At 46.0% G+C, this 17,379-nt stretch overlaps 1 protein-coding gene and 1 long non-coding RNA gene across 5 annotated transcripts in view; one reads left to right on the top strand and one right to left on the bottom strand.

The window, feature by feature from the left end:
• The window catches only part of LOC309351525, a 34,974-nt gene extending 23,253 nt beyond the window's left edge, over nt 1–11,721 (bottom strand). For both annotated transcript variants that reach the window (XR_014160890.1, XR_014160891.1), the window contains exons 1-2: nt 10,861–11,721; nt 8,185–8,354 (exon numbers count right to left, since the gene is read on the bottom strand). This is a non-coding gene — a long non-coding RNA (uncharacterized lncRNA). The remainder of the gene's footprint in view (nt 1–8,184; nt 8,355–10,860) is intronic.
• CLCF1 (cardiotrophin like cytokine factor 1) overlaps nt 1–17,379 on the top strand; it is a 50,899-nt gene that overhangs the window by 3,143 nt on the left and 30,377 nt on the right. The window lies entirely within an intron of this gene.

Here is a 17,379-nt window from a genome sequence, read left to right as displayed (position 1 = left end):
AGGTCCACTGTACTCATAGGAAGGTCAACCTTAGCTTATATGTGCAGGGATAAAAAGGTGGCTGGAACACAAGATCACTGTTATGGAGGGAGCATCTCAAAAGAGAGGCTGGGACTATCCCAGGGAAAGTATACAGGCATGTTATGGAGCCACATGTAGATTGGAATACACTCCCTAGTTAAGGACCATACATACTCCTCATGCTCAAAACAGCCATGTACATCCATATGCATGTCCATGGCCACACCAATGCATCTCCTTTCCCTACAGATGCTCCTCATTAAATTTGCTGCTCAGAGGTAATGGGGCTGGGAGCCTTTACTATTGGCTTATTTTCCATTTCCAACTGTCCATCCCAAGTTGGCAAAGACATTAAGAGCCCCCAAAAGTGTCAGCTTTGAATGAGTTTTGTTCCTGGTGTTGATGCATAGCAAAATCATTGCTGTGAACTGCGTGTGGAAAGGCCAACTACTCTTGTCCTTCTCTTCTTAGGAGTCAAAGTGTTTTATTGTACTGTCCGGTGGCTTAGTGGGACACCTTGGGATGCGCTTTTGAAAAAGCACACGCATGGTTGTGTGCATAAGGATGTCCCCTCTTGCGAATGGCAGCATCTGAGTAAGCTCTTGCCCTGCTCAGAACAAAAGTGGGGGATGGAATTAATTTCAGTGTGTGAGAAGGGTAGAAATCTGTGTGAGATGGGGCTTGCTTAGTATAACAGTGTGGCTATATATAACTAGTAAACAGACAGAGGATAGTAAGGTATGAGACAGGATGGGCACTAAATTCATGCATGTAACAGTCCTATTCAGAAGCATAATACTTTTAACAGCCACGTTGCTTAATACCTAAAATGAAGGGTGCCTGGAGCCCTTTGAGGACAATATACCCTAGCATGCAATCTAAGCCACTGTCTTCCTGACGGCTACTTCATAGGTTTCACACCTGAGGACTGGAAAGCCAGTCTTGAGTTGGTGTACAAGCACACCTTCACCCATTTGAGTGCTGCCACAAGCTACTGGGGTTGCCCCACACAACTTTCATCTAGGGAAAATGGCACACTAGATAGAAATGAGACTAGGTCTGGCTGTGGTCAGAAGGCACATTGGACCACGTCCTGCTGAAGCTAAGCAGGTTTGGGTCTGGTCAGTGCCTGGATGAGAGACCACCTGGGAATCCCATGTCAACTGCCTTGGGTTCCATGATGGAAGAAAAGTGGGATATAACATAAACCTTGACTGTGAGCACTACATTGTACAGTACAACTTGCCCAGTAAATAGGCAACAGAGGAAATCTTGCCACTGTCTCAGTCTGGGCCTGCACTGTGCCTTATATCAGCACTGGCTTCTTTCCCACAATAAGATGAGTTCAAGGCAGCCTCAGAGTTCTGACAGGTAGACCTCCTGCTGTCCAGCCCCGTGGGTTCGCACACATCTGTGTGTGTAAGCGCACCCGCGTGCGCGCACACACACTTCCACGTGCATGCCCTTTCTGTACAGATGCTCCTCATTAAGTTTGCTGCTGGTTTAGGTTTGCTGATCTTAAGCCTGCAGCCAGGAAATTAAAGAGGGGAAAGGGAAAAGTTATAGGGAATGGTTTGAAGGTTCTGTGTGCTATTGCGACAAGACAGTAACAGGCTTATATACGGAAAGCGGCACAAATGAGGCTCGAGTAGGACATTTTGAGAGACAGGCTTCAGTTTTAGGGGCACATATAGACAGCCGTTTCCCACACTCCTGGCTCAGTGCTGTAGCACAGGGATGGCCAAGTTCTGTGTTCTCAGGGACCACTCTATTCTCCAGGCAGTAGTCCGGAAACCGGAAGTATAGTTTGATGCACAGCCCAACCTCCTCACAGGTGGCCAGGCTTTGCAATTCAGCCTCTGCGTAGCTATCAGACAGGGCACTGTTTATGACACCCCCTCCCAATAATCACATTTAAAGTATGGAATAACTCACATATCTCGCAACATTTGCAAACAAATTTCCTCTCCTTGCATATGAAACCATGGGCAAAATGCATACCACATGGTTAGCATTTGGCAGGGCTGCCAAGAGCCTGATAAAACTGTTTCACGGGCCAGGTCTGACATCCAATGGAGCAAATGCTTTCTCCCCCATGGATCCACGCCAGGCCACCCACATGCTTTCTGTGAGAAGGTCCTGATCCCATGCAGGTTGCAGTCAGTTGTGTAGACCAACAGGGGCAGAAATGCTATGGTGGGATTTAGATACAGTACGGATGGGGAAAGCTGTGGCCCTCCAGATGATGTTGGGACTCTAGCTCCCATCAGCCCCAGCCAGCATGTTCAATAGTCAGGGGTGACTGGAGCTGCAATTCAGCAATGTCTGCTGGGCTACAGGTTCCCCATCCCAACATACAGGGGGAAAGCCTGTCCAGCCACTAAATTAGATCCAGCCAGATGTTCCGTTATACTATGTGAACTGAAGACACACTAAAAAACTGGAAGGTCGTACAAATTCAAAAAGAACCTTATAAAAACTGCAACCTTCCCACCCCCCTGCAATCCCCAAGTCAGTCATGGTGATTTCAGTCCAAACACAGACACCCACTGCCAGTTAGTAACTCTATTCTCAGAACTACTAAGGCCAAGTCCAGGTTCAGGTCTTCCTGCTGTTAAGACACCCTACACACACACACACACACCCCCAAGATCACAGAAGTAATAAAATAACCAGGAGTTGTGGTGACAATTTCCCCTGGCTTGTGAAAGAGGTAGCAATCTATTCCTTCTTTAGACATTTACCTCCCAAACTTCAGGTGTTTGTTGTTGGGATAGATGCAGGAAACAAAGCATTTAAGCACAGTCACAAAAAGGAGGACTTTCAACAAACAACAGGACAGGTGGCCTATTGTGTTGCAGCCTAGGAAGAAAGTGGGAAATATTAGGAATAGAATCAGCCTCAGAATGAGAATATAAATAGACTGATCATGTAAGCCAGGGATGGCTAACCTGTGGTCCCCCAGATGCTATTGGACTGCAACTCCCATCAACCCTAACTATAGGCTATGATGGTTGAGGGTGATGGGAGTTGAGTGTAGTCAGCCCTGGTGTAAAGGCAAGAGAGAAGCATGGCAAAGGAGTCAGAAGACTGGGTCTTGAATCAGCATGCTAAACAGTAGTACAGAGGCAAGGATGGGGCCATGGATAGAGCAAGGAAAGTATCACACAGGTAGAGAAGGCAATACTGTAATAATCTGGGCCACAAGCAAGAACTTTGGATTCTAGCCCAGATGCTGTGGATGACTTAGTCACTAGAACGTAATCGCAGAGGGATGCTTGAGGTCTTGAAAGGAGGCTGAGCAAAATGCATCATGGTACCCTGACTATATATGGGAAAATCAAACTCCATTCTGACCACACTGGTTTTCAGGTCGCTCATGATTGCAAAGCTATACAGTCAACAGCAGAAAAGAAAAACCTGGTGTGAGTGGCAAGTTCGTCCAGTACTGGGGCACAGAGGAGCCTGAGATGGAGCTCTAACATTCCTCACATGAAAGGAGAGGAAGCTATCAAGTGTAGTTCTAAAGGTGTGACCTGACAGATGGGTGTGCTGGCAATGGAGTCATTCAGGAGATGGCAGACCTTCAAGGGAAACTGATCTGAAAGGATGTTCAAGGGAGATGAGGGCAAAGTAGTGTTTCTGAGTTTAGACCAGTAGGAGGTGTTTTTAGATGTTACATCAGCTGTTTCGGGGAAAACTCTGGCTGCAGTCTGTATGAATGAATAATGAGTGGAGGAATATAAGAAAGTGAATCAAAGCTTTCTTGTGGAATCTTTATCTGCAACAGGGATAGGAAACGTGGCCCTCCACATGTCATGGGACTACAACTCCCATCATCCTTGGCCACTGCCTATGCTGGATGGGACTGATGGGCACTGGGAGTCCAAAACCATCAGGAGGACCAAATGTTTCTCAATCCATGATCTACAGCATCTGAACCCTGCTTACAAGAACCGTTTGAAAAAGGTGCCGAGGTCTAGTCTGTGTGGATAGCAGTCTCCTCATGGCTACTGCACAGTGATTGCTATTTTCTTAGTATGGACAGTTCCTGTGCAGTGATTTCTCATTTAGATTCTAGGAATCTCAGTGGAGTGCTATATACTGCAAGTGTCCCAAGTGCATTTTTTTGTGCTCTGGCATAAAAGCTCTTTGGTATAATTGACGCTGGCTAAATTGCACAGTGCTGACATGCCAGTTCTTCATTATTCTGCCCACAAGACTCTTGAGAGCCCTCTTGGAAATTTAACCGTGTCTCCCCATTAATAGCCCCAGGAACACCAGATTCTCTGCCAATCCCTGTGTCTAATATAGGAAGGACTCAAATTAAGGCTTCCCATATTAAGATTTCTTTAAATGAAGCGCTCACAGACCACTAAGCCATTCCCTGCCACGAATGCTTTGAAATCTCAAGGGGGAACAACCTGTCATAAGCTCTTGCCAACAGCTTAATTCTTCCAGGAGAAGCCAGCTAGAAAAAGAAAAGCTCACAAACTTGAAAAGTGATCAGCCTGCTTTAAACTTGTATCATTAGGATGACCAGCAATCTTGGAGCATTTCCATGGTCATGAAAATCCACAAGGCACCTCTGTAGTTCAAAGAATATGCTGCACCCCTAAATGTGAATCATTTCAGGGGGTTTTGTCTTCTGTTTCTTGCATTGGCTCTAAATTTCACAGCTGGGTATTTGAGCATGGCTAAATGCTATTCATGCCTGGTCAGGATAGGACACCACAGACTATGTTCTTACCTGTCTCAATAACCAGATGGGCACTAGGAATTATACTTAGTGTTACTAATCTCCATTCTGCATAGCATTAACACATGATGGCTTTTGTACAGAACCCCAATGCATGCAGTAAGGTGCTCTCAATATGACTTTCTGCTCTGACTTTGGGCTTTTCCTACTGCCTTCCTTTCAGTCTTGATACTCTTGTAAGCTCACATCACAGTTTTGAACCAGGCCAGACTGGTTTCAATGCAGCTTAGCTCAATATATACTTTGGCTTCACATGTTCCCATATTCAACAGTAGCGTCAAACACCTAAGAAGCCTGTGTCAGAAAAACTCTTGTCAACAACCATATCCATGTATATCTTACAGGCTCAGGACAGTTTTGAGGTCATGCAGCCAATAATATTTCATGTTTACCCAGAAATAAATCCAACTGAGCTCAATGGTGCTTAAAAAAGGTAAATGACCCCTGACCATTAAGCCCAGTCGTGGCCGACTCTGGGGTTGTGGCTCTCATCTCGCTTTACTGGCCGAGGGAGCCAGCGTACAGCTTCCAGGTCATGTGGCCAGCATGACTAAGCCACTTCTGGCGAACCAGAGCAGTGCACAGAAACGCCGTTTACCTTCCCGCTGGAGCGGTACCTATTTATCTACTTGCACTTTGACGTGCTTTCGAACTGCTAGGTTGGCAGGGACCCAGCAACGGGAGCTCACCCCGTCGCAGGGATTCGAACCGCCAACCTTCTGATCGGCAAGTCCTAGTCTCTGTGGTTTAACCCACAGCGCCACCCGCGTCCCCCAATGGTGCTTAGTTCCTAGTTAATGCATGCATAGGAGTGACACCTAAGGCTGCAATTTCAGGATTGTTTCAGAGAAACATCTGTCTATTCTCAAAAGCTTTCCTCTTACCAATCCTATCCCTGAAATGGACTATTCTTTTGCTATCAGCCAGTTTTCCCAATCAATACTTCCCTCCTAAGAATGTCTTGCTATAAAACCTGATGCCAACTAACACCTCACCATATGCAGCAACTGAAATAAAGCATTTCCACACTCCCCTTGTTCTCTGCACGCCCAAGGTCTTTCCACTGATACAGTTGCTTTTCCCTCAGTGGAAATCTTATTACACATCATCCTGCAGGAAGCCTCTTTGTTATGCTAAGATTGCAATCCTAAATTCATCTATTAAGTGTAGGGCTGCAATCCTATGCACATTCACCCCAAATAAACATTTATAAAGTTTGTGGTGCAAGTTCCACTGAACTAAGGAGGACTTGCTTCTGAGTAAGCATGCAATAGACTTGACTAAGCACACGTTGCCATCTCATGAATTCTGAGTGGTCCAAGCAGTGATGTTCTTGTAATCTCAGGCATTTACTATCCCACACCGAAATCCTTTAAGCACAGATCTAAAAAGAGGGAAGTTAAAGGTGCAGAGTTTGGCACTTTCTGTGTTGAGTTGAACTGCCAAACTCCTTGGCTTGCACCCAAATCTGAAATTATTTTTGCATTGTGCAGTCTAGACATGCTCTCCTCAACTGTCCTCCAGGGGCACTATGCACACTTGGTGGCCCTGCTCACAACTTTTGGGCCTAGGCAAACACTCAGCTGGTTTGGTTTTTATGACAGAGGCCAGGCTCCTATCCCAAAAAGCATCTCATTTTACCATTTGGTCTGATGCCACTTCTGATTCCCTCACACAAAGGAGGCTTGATGTAGCAATATTATTATCATCCTCATTGTCATCTAATTTATGTACCACTTACATGTCAAATATAAAATCAATACATAATTAAAATACACAATAAGTATTCCATTGTAGCATTTGAAAAAGCAAAACAAAAGCCCCTATTGAAACAATAAAATCACAAGTTCACTTCCAGGGAATGCTTGCCTAAACAGGTGTGTCTAAACAGCAGGCTTGTGGTGGTTACTGAGGCAGGTTGTAACAACATTTTAACTAGAAAGAGCTCTGCTTGATGGAAGTGGAATGGTGGACCTTTTTCACTGCCATCATCGCTATGTGATACTTGCAGATATGCATTCTAACCACTGTTCAGCCTGCTACAGCTGTTATCTGGCCTCTTCTGTGGCTCATAGCTATGAAGAGAACTGAGGAGCAGAATGAGCTCTGCAGTGTCAGACCAGACACACTGAAGCGACTGTGTCAACAGGCCTCCTCACCCTAATGTTCTACAATTAGGAAACAGCCTCAACAAAATCACCAAAACTGGCTACTCGAAAATCTTCCAGAGCACTCAGGAATCAATCAGATTTCATAGGTCTCAAAGCGCATGCTGTCCAAATTGGCCCCTCCCCACAACAAAGGGATCAATATGCAAACCACCAGCCACTCACCCTGAAGTGAAGCCTAAAGCTAATGTGTGTCCTACCCTGTGTATTGGTCCATTGACAATTTGGGACAGGCCCATGAAGGCCATGAAGGCCCAAACTGGACCAGACAAAGCAACCTTGGCATGAATGTCGATGTCATGCAGAACCACTGTCCTGGGGTCCCCCAACACTGGACTTGAGACTACCATAGACAGCCATTGGGCAACAGGGTGGGCACTTAACCAACAGCATCCCTAATCTCTTCCACTGACTCAACTACAGGTACAGATTTCCAAGACCTATTCCAAGACTATGGGGTATTCTGGCAAGCTGCATAGATGTCTTACGGACCTCAGTGACTCCCCCAATCTGGCCTTCTAACTTTTATAGCCTTAGTGCATCCAGGTTCACTAAACAGCTTGTCAAAGTTTCTGCTTATGGTTTCTGCATGGTGCTTTGTAGGCAAATCTGTAGGAACTAAGCACACAGCTAAGTGATTTGCATGGAATGTGTGCACCTAACCCCTGTATTGCACCCCTTGTGTTTTATTCTTCAACCCCTAAGCTTCCAACTCAGCTGTCCATTCAGCTGTCTTCCCTTCTCACTTGACCTCATCTGTTCTCACATCCTTTGCCTCAATTCCCCATTCTGCCCTTGTTTGCTGCTGCCTATAAGTGTGGGTGGTCACCGACTATCCTCTGCCTGTTCTTTTGCTACAGGTATTTAACTTTAGGAGCTGTTCACAAACTGTTGTTGAACTTCTAAGTATACTTGCCAGGAAACAAGTCTCAGTGAAATCAGTAGTGTTTGGTTCCAAGTAAATGTGATTAAGATCAGGCTCTAAGTTTGACAATAAATGGTTAAAAATGTGTTGGAGGACCCAGTAAAGTTTCTTATGTACAGTATTCTAGCACATGCTCTGTTGTGTGCCCATTTGTAAACAGCTGCAAGTTCCTTCGTGGGCTATATAACCTGCAGAGTCTCCCATCCATCTAGGAATCTCCTTCTGTGCCTCATTCATTTTCACACTTTTTCTGTTCCCTGTCACTTCCTACTTCACCCTACACTTCTCTCTCCCGGAGTGATGCAGCTTACCTCAGAATGGAAAAATCCTTACAAAGCACAGCCACTGTCTGGTTAATTTCATTGTCCGCTTTCTTGCACGGCCTTGACTCTGTCATTATTGATGCAAACAAGTCTGCCGGCTGTTTGGGGCTCCCCAGTGTCATCAGCAGACTCCTCCATTTGCTCAGCCCGGAGTATGCCTAAGGGAATACACAGATGTAAGGACAAGCAGGGTACACAACCAACATCACTCCAGCCCACCCAGCCCCTACTTACTGAAGACATGGGGGAACTTTGTTCCAATCCCGTCAGCTGAAGATTCATCAGAAAGCCTAAACAATGTATTTTATTTTGCTCAGCCTCTGTTCTGTAAAATGGATTTAATGAACAGCCCAACTCATAGGTTGTTTCCAGACTAAAAGCAGAAATGGTGATAGAGGCATCTGGCTCTCTAAAAGTGGTGCTGGTTCTTTGCCATGCTCCACACACCAACGTCAGGTGTCAAGTCATTCATAGCCCACTATAGGAGACACTATATAATTCACAAAGGTTGATATTCTACTCAGTAGAACCAGCAGAGTTATAAGACCTTGGATTACTAGCTGAAATTTTCAACATTGTACCACATTGTAACAATGCTCAAAGATATACTAATATATGTTCTACTTTCTTGGACCTTCTCATAGGACAATGAAGAAGAAAGTTGATAATGTGGGCATCTAAATTTTAGATGTGTGCAATGGGGCAGTTCACTGTTTGTCTGAGCAGAATGGGAAGTTCACATGTCCAGGACCACTGCAGACTTAAGCTTCCTACAGACACCCCTGTGCATGCACACACACTTTTGAGGCTTCCTGCAACTGCAGCATATTAAAAACAAACTTTAAATCAAGCAGAGAAAATGATAGGTGTCAGACATCGGGTTTTCTTATGTGAAACTTTTTTATGTTAGTAAAAAAGAAAGAGAGAAAGGTAAAGGACCCCTGGACAGTTAAGTCCTGTCAAAGGAGTGCGGTGCGGCACTCATCTTGCTTCAGACCGAGGGAGCTGGCGTTTGCCCACAGACAGCTTTCCAGGTCATGTGGCCAGTGTGACTAAACCACTCCTGGTGCAACAGAACACCTGGAAACGCTGTTTACCTTCCTGCCACAGTGGTACATATTTATCTATTTGCACTGGTGTGCTTTCAAACTGCTAGGCTGGCAGAAGCTGGGACACAGTAACTAGAGCTTATCCTGCCTCACACATTCAAACTGCTGATAGTGGTTTAGACCACAGCATCACCGCTCCCTTAGGTACCATGGTACTTAGCTAAGTCATTGAGATAGTTTATGGCAAAGGGGGTGCCCTCTCAGTTTCAGGGTAGCACTTTAAATGTCATACAGTATTAAGTTATCCAGAGTTTCTACTGCAGCCTAGTTCTGAACACATATGTAAGACTCCTCCTTCAACCTTTCTGAATATACAGAATGCTTTCAACATTTCATAACCACTCTGATTTTGCACAGAAGCAAGGTTAAAGGTGCTAAGGGTACATATATAATCTTACGTACCCTAAGTAGTGATGGGACGCGGGTAGCGTTGTGGGTTAAACCACAGAGCCTAGGGCTTGCCAATCAGAAGGTCGGCTGTTCAAAACCCCGCAACGGGGTGAGCTCCCGTTGCTTGGTCCCTGCTCCTGCCAATCTAGCAGTTCGAAAGCATGTCAAAGTGCAAGTAGATAAATAGGTACCGCTCCGGTGGGAAGGTAAACGGCGTTTCCGTGCACTGCTCTGGTTTGCCAGAAGAGGCTTAGTCATGCTGCCACATGACCCCATTAGCTGTACGCCAGCTCCCTCGGCCAATAAAGCAAGATGAGCGCCGCAACCCCAGAGTCGTCCGAGACTGGACCTAATGGTCAGGGGTCCCTTTACCTTCACCCTAAGAAGTACAAATCCACTCTCCAACATGCTTCTGCTCCACTTCAATCCTGGGTCAACTCCAATGTGCCTCTGGCCCATTAATGAACTCATTTCCCCCTCCATATTACATTAAATTGGTTTCTGCCTCTTCCCTACCTCACCTTCCATTTGCTAATTCCTCTTAGTCTAGGGGTGCCCAAACTTTTTTCAGAGAGGGCCAGATTTGATGAAGTGAACATATGCAAGGGCTGACCAAAGTTGTTGAACTTTTTTAAGGGTTTTACCCCAGGACATATACTGCCACGGGGGGCGGATAAAATTGACCGGCAGGCCGGATTAGGTCCCCAAAATGGACTTTGGACATGCCTGTCTTAGTCCTTCCCTTTGTGTGTGAACCAGGAGAGGACTGGTGTCTACCCCAGTTCACTGCATCAAAGGCTTCCTTTCAAAGTATTATGCATACCTGCAAGGTGAAAAGCAATTGCTCTCTTTACACCCTTTCCTCTCCCAGTAGTCGCTTTCACTCTGGAGATTTAGATTTAGATTAAGCCCTCCCCGCTAAACATAAGGGCAATCAGTTGCTCCTTTAATTTTTTTCGAGGGTGAGGTGGGCAGAGTGCTCTCTTGTACTGACTCCTAAAGACAGGGCGCGTATTTTCTTGGCCTGCTGCTCTGACTTTCAGCCTCGAGTATCAAAAAATATTTGCGAAGGCAAAAATAAAACTTCCTTATCACGTAAATCATAGACGGGACCTTCCTCCCAAGATAAATCTGCTGGGACTAGTCTATTATCTTTTCCATATACCTATTCGCTTAGAATCCATAAAATAAAACGTCTGGAGAAATGCTGCGAGAATCTTCCACGGTGAGCTTTCTGGGCTCACCATACGCATTCCCCGTAACTCCAGCCGCCATTAAACAACCCTCTTCTGGTCTGGTTTTTAGAGGGCTTTTTATACTGGCGGCCGCTTTCGAAGTTCCGGTGACAAAGCGGGATACAAATCTTAAAATAAATGAATACAGCTCGTTGACTGCAATGGCCGCGGAAATTCAGCGCCCCACAAATCAGTTCCCTTCCTCCCTCTCCCGTATCTACCACCTCCCTCTCCCGTATCTACCACCTTATCTAGCCTGATCCAACTTCTCTTTTGTACGTGAGGGAGAAAAAGTAAATGCACCCCTCCCCCGGTGAAGAAGCTCTTTTCTTCGGATCGCATTCTAAAAAGTTGCAAAAATGCGCTGCGGCCCCTTTTCGCCATGCTTCGATTGCTTCTTCCCATTCTCGCCTCAGGGCCACCCTAATCTGTGCCCAGCTTGCCGTCGTCCACACCCCTCGACCCCTTCAGCCTCCCCCCACCACGCCACGTAAAAGTCTACGGACAGCTTTGTTGTTTGTTTTGGAACCAACATCGCCTGCAACTCTGGAAACTCGACCCTCCTCCTTCTCCTCTCGCCCCCGCCCCGCCCAGCCTCTCACACCGTAACATGTGGGGCTGAGCTGTTAAAAAAACCACAAAAAACAACCTACGTGGGGGCTCCCGGCACCGCGGGGCTCAGCCAACCCAAACAGAAAAGGGAGTGAGTCACAAGCGAGCAACACCCCCCACCCCAATCACCGTCCGTTTTCAGTTCAGCTCAATGATGCCTCACTCTCTGGCCGAGAGGTGTACAATCAGGTAAATGCTCTTAGGGCTGTTTTCAATCCACACCCCATAAAGTCGATCCCGATTCCCTAAGGTTGATCTACTGTATCCCCGCTTCCTCACTTGACTGGTGAGGACATACTCTACGTTGCTATCTTCTGGAAATCAGGCTTTTGGAGAACAGAAGGAAGAATTTTTTTTGAAATATATAAGCAAACCTCTTGGATTCCTAGGTGAAGAGTTGTTGTTCTTTCTCTGATTTATTCATCCAGGCAACACAGGAGTTTTGAACTCCTTTGCCGTTTAAAGGATCCTGTCATGCAGAGCACTGCAACCCTTTGCACTCATAGCCAGGAGTAAGGCCCATAGCAGGACTTGCTTCTTCTGGGTAAACATGTATAGGATTGCTATGCAAAGGTACAGTCCTGTATTCTCCAGTCCTGGGAGAAAGACCCACTGGAACTTGATAGAACTTGTTTCTGTGTATAGGATTGCCTTATGAGGCTGAGGTCCTAAACACACAAGGGAGTATGCCTCATTGAACACAAAGGGGCTTACTTCTGAGTAAACATGCAGAGGACTGCGGCATAAAAGACTCTTGTGTTTGCTGCATCAGTAATGTGAATGCAGAACCAACACTGGCTACTACAAAATGCATCTTTATTGTTCTCATCTGCCTTCTAGACTGCATTTACAACATTCAAACGTGCACATAAATAGGGTGAGGGAGACTCAGGGGTGCAGAACAGTCCAGTGTATGCTTGCTCAGAATTAAGTCTTCCCTGAAGCAAAGCAGGGTCAGGCCTGGTTAGTACTTGGATAGGAGAAGTTGGTCCACCCAATGAGCTTATACCTAGGCTGCATCCTTAGTGCCTTGTAATGAGTGCTTATTCAGTGGCAAAAAATCATGGATAAGCACAACCACATATGGTTAGGATAACTCATGCACCAAAAAGCAAAGAACACTCAAAATCCAGTCATGCTTGCTGTCAAGTACCGTTGCCTTATTTTTTTGCTGTGATAGGGAATCATAGGAGACCTATAAACCCTTAAGTGGGCATCGCATTTAAGGCTGCAATCTTATGGGTATTTGCATTGAACTCTGTGGGACTTACCTCTCAGTCAACTTCCACAGTGCTGGTCTGTAAGGTTCACAAAGGTTGATATGTTATCTTGAACAACTTGTTGATTTTTTCTGTTCAGGCATTTTCACCCTGTTTTGGATTGTTGGACTGTTTGCTTATTTTCTCATTGAGTTTTGTGCTTTAAAAAACTGACATTCTGGAACAGGGCACTCAAAAGGCAGGGTTGCTTTTATAGACATGGCATGTATTGTCAAAGTATATGGAAAAGACAGGGCCAGAAAATAAGAACCAGGGATCTTCCCGCCACGCATTCCTTATGTCAAAGGCCCTTTTGTTCAGTGTTCCTTAGTGCCCATATTACTTAGTGGCATATTACTGTCCAGTCTGTGGTGTGTTTTTTTAAGAGCAGATTTTCCTCATTACTTTTTTATGGGAATTAATGTATGTACAGTCTCTGATAAGTGGAAGTTGTTTTCTCATATTTCTTCTTCACTCCGGTCAGTTGAGGCAGGAATCACCATGCATTAACTCTACCAGTCATAGAATTGGAGAGGGCCTTGTAGCCAGTCATGTTCAGCCAGGGCCAGTCCTACCATTAGGACATCAAGCAGCAGTTCATCCTCTGAAGCCCCCAGGCTATTTCCCTCTGTTGGAAGACAGAGCTGTGTATGCTACCCAATTTGGCCCTCCCCTGCTAAACTAGCCTGCTGCCTCAGATGTAGTAGAGGACACTATCCCATCATCACTCACCAGGTTAAACTACCAGTCCAGTCAGCTTCTATACAGGAAATCAAACGTTATCTTGTCCTTCACCTCAGGCAGCAAAATTCTCAGGGAAGCCAGAGATCAAGATGCCTTCCAGCCTCTTGCTTGACAACCTCCAATGAGGAGGAGTCTTTTCCCACTCCTATATAATCACTGCCATTGTTAAACTGTTGTCACCATCAAGAGGTGTCTCCTACTTCAAGCCTATTAGATCTAGTCCTTCCTTCTGGAGCAGACAGAAGGAAGCCCTTCTGGTGACATCCCTTCAGGTATTTGAAGAGTGCTTCATTTACCTCCTCGGCCTTCTTTTCTCCAGGCTGAACATAACCAGATCCTTCCACCTTTCTCAATAAAATGTGCTTTGTCCAATTTGCCTACATTTCCATTAAAATGAAAGTGGGGGCAGTATTCCAGATTACTAGACAAGAGCCCAATAAGGTTTAAGAACATAAGAAGAGCTCTGGAACGTGTGAAAGATTGATGTAGCCCAGCATTCAATTCCTAGCAGCAGCTGGACAGATGCTTTGTGAGGCCCACTAGCAGGGCTTGAGTAGCTGCCCTCAGCCATTATTTGGCCTTCAGAAATTGCAAAAGGCAGAGTGAGGCAACCACCTCAGGTGGCAGGTGCTGGTCAGCAGTGTTAGCCATGCTTGGCTGTTTTCCCTTGAGTGTTCCACTTAGTCAGAGGAAAAGGCAATGTGTGCCACAGGGCCTGCCCTGTGCCCCCACAAAACTGCCTGCTGTCCTCGGGCACGGTGGAGGATGCTTTCCAGTTGTCAGGTGAGGTGGCTGCGTCAGGCAGCTGGGTTTGAATGTCACAAAGGGGCTGAAAACATTGGGTTTTATTCAACCGTAGCGCTATGTAAATTTTTGTGCAAGTGGAAATCCGCTTGACCAACAAGCCCTTTAAATTCATTCTGGGGCTTCTTCCAACCCTCAGGAGCAGATTTGGGGATGTGAATGGTGGTGGTGGGGGAGTCCTATTTCACAAGTGGAAGTTGTTCCTTCCACACACGGATCTAGTTGAATGCTGCTGTTAATTTTTACTCTCAGGAAAAGGTACTTGTGGGATTCTCTACCTCAGGTGCCAAAATAACTTGGCCAGCCTATCATTAATGTGACCAGGACTTGGCGAGAGGAGTGAATGCTGTTTGCCATTCTGCCTCAGGCAGCAAAATGTCTTGGGCCAGCTCTGTATTACAGTAAGTTTCACCTGCCAGTCCAGTATGTGGAATTTGTGGGTGTCTGTGTGGGTGTCCAGCTTGTCTTCTGCTTCAGGCAGAAAAATATATTGGGCCAGCTCTGACTTTGGGAACAGCTTCAGATGAGAGAATGCTGTGAAGTATACTATTGAGGGCCCTCAGAGAGCCAAAACGGCTGTGTGTGTGTGTGTGTGCGCGCGCGCGTGTGTACATTTAAAGATATATAGAAATAAAATGGGTGTAGGGTTTCTTCACAAATCTCTAAATGCATGTTTGACTGCAAAAATTGATGTGAATAAGTTTCCTGTGCAATTATACGTGAAATTTGAGCGTGTATGTGTGTGCACATGCAAAGGAAGCCTGAGGCCTGCAGGCTGAGCTTAAAGCCTGTCTTTGGAACTGAACGCTGGAATTCTCTCACCAGCTCTGGATTATCAAATCAGATTGATGGACAATTGTTGGCAGAACCATGGCAGGATCTCCCAGTTCTGGGAAGTGACGGGATTTCCTCCACCGCCCCCATTTTCTCCCATTACATACACACGCATGCACACCACTACATGCCGAGAAAGATGCCAGTTGGATGAAAATGTGTTGGAACCAGACATGACCTTTCCCTGTGTTGGGAACAGGCACTTTCGTAATGGGCCTCTGACGTCAGGAGCCTCCGTGGTTTCTTGCGAGGCCAGAAAGGTCACTGTATTGTTCTGGCCTGGCTCCCTCTCTTCCTTCACAAGGAATTCCCTCCAACGATCAGCCTCTTCCCCTGAGCTGCTCACTGCAGCCTCCTGCGTATATATATTCCTTTGGACATCTCTCCCTCTAATCTCACCACATTTAAACCTCACTGTTTAGTTCTTCAGTAGCTGCCTGACTTTGGAAACCATCTGGGCAAAATTCAGCGGCAGAGGATAGGATAATTTTGCCACAAGTTCCCCTCTCCTATGCTGCTTCCTCCGTGGGACCCCATCCTAGAACCTGCCCCCCTCACTTTAGATTGGAGATTTGGTGGGGCTGGGGGCAGTGCTATCTGCCCCTCCCTGCATCAAGGTCTGTTTAGTCTGCGGCTCTATAATAACCCCCCTTCCTCAGCACCACTGTAAACATCTGTCAGGGTCAATCTATCCCAGGGCCTTGCCAGGCATAGCTTCCTTTGCCCCCTCCCCCTCTCCTCTTCCCTCCCTTCCCCCTCATCCTGCACCGCGCACAGACAATAAATCCCAGGATCCATTTGCTCAGGAGCTGGTGAGAGGAAAGTGGGGTACACACTTCTTTCTGTTCCTTTTCAGGTTATGGGATAAGACATCAGTGTACCCTCCTAACAATGGAAGAACGAACATAAGTACACCCTTGTTATGTGAGCCAGTGAGTCATGGTGTGGTAGTGAGCAATCAAAGCTATTGAGTGAATGAGGCCTGCCCCCCTCTTGAAGGTTTTTTGAAATGCTGGCTGTAGAATATTTTGGCATAGACGGTACCTTTCCGTTCTGCCTAATGGCAGGTTCTGTGTAACTCAAAAGCTTGCAAACTCCTATACTGGCAGGAGAAGGTATCACCTTACCTACTTTGTAACTACAAAATATGCAATTTCCTGCAACTTACAAAGCAGATGTTTACATTTAGATACCACAAATCACTGGCACATTCTTCACAATCTCTCTCGCCAGCTTTCTCTCCCAAATACTAATTTTAAAGAATGGATACACATTAGTAAACTCATTTTAGATGCTATCAAAACCAGCAGGCAGTATCAGCAGTCAGACAGGGGCTATTGGAGGTTCATGTGATCTTTTTTATAACATAAGAGTTAGCCCTGCAGCCTGTTCATGGTGGTACAGCATAGTAGAGAAAAGGAATTTGAGCATATGCAGAGTGCATTTCCTTCACTCAACAGTAACTAAAATGCAACATGTAAGTTAATACACCACATATCCTGGTTTTATGAGGAAGGGTTTCAAGAAGAAAACAGGACTTTCAAAAAGGCCTGGGCTCCCACATTTTACATTTTAGAAATAAAGCACTGACATTTCCATTTGCTATAGCTAAAACACTGGAATGTGGGCTGAGCCCATTCTGGGGACATTGCTGAGGGCTGGTCTGTAGCTTGAGAATTGGGGGGGGGAGTTTAAGTAGAGTTATTTGCATCTGTAATCCCAGGGACAGGTTTGCAGGAATCATGGGGCACAAAGGGAGCTATTTACAGGGATCTGAGGATTAGACTAGCAGGATGAGGGTGGAATCACAGAATGGAGTCAGAACTATTTTTATGGGAAGCACTGAACTGGAATAGAGAAGTTGGTCAGCAAGTTGGGGTCAATGCTCATCTGCAAGGGGAGAGAGGGTGTGCGTGGGCAAGGGCTGTACGCAGTGCTGGAGGAGGGAGACGGCCCATTTTTCCTCACTAGAACATTAATAGTCAATGACTTCAACCGGCCAAATATCCTTGTGGTGTCCAGTGAGCCAGCAGCTTGCAGACCATATAAAGGATTGTTTCCCAACTTGCTACAGAGTAAGGGAAAGCTGTTGTGGACTGAGCTTGGAGTCGCCCAGCGGGGTCAGGTCACAGTGCCTGCTGTGCTGGGGAACGAAGCCCAGTACAGTACAGGCCTGGCAGACACAACTGAGGGAGG

Source organism: Podarcis erhardii (genome assembly GCF_964252035.2).
Source record: "Podarcis erhardii genome assembly, chromosome: 1".
Classification (NCBI taxonomy): Eukaryota; Metazoa; Chordata; class Lepidosauria; order Squamata; family Lacertidae; genus Podarcis; species Podarcis erhardii.
The sequence above is the reverse complement of the archived record's forward strand: the minus strand, read 5'-3'. Positions and strand labels throughout refer to the sequence as shown.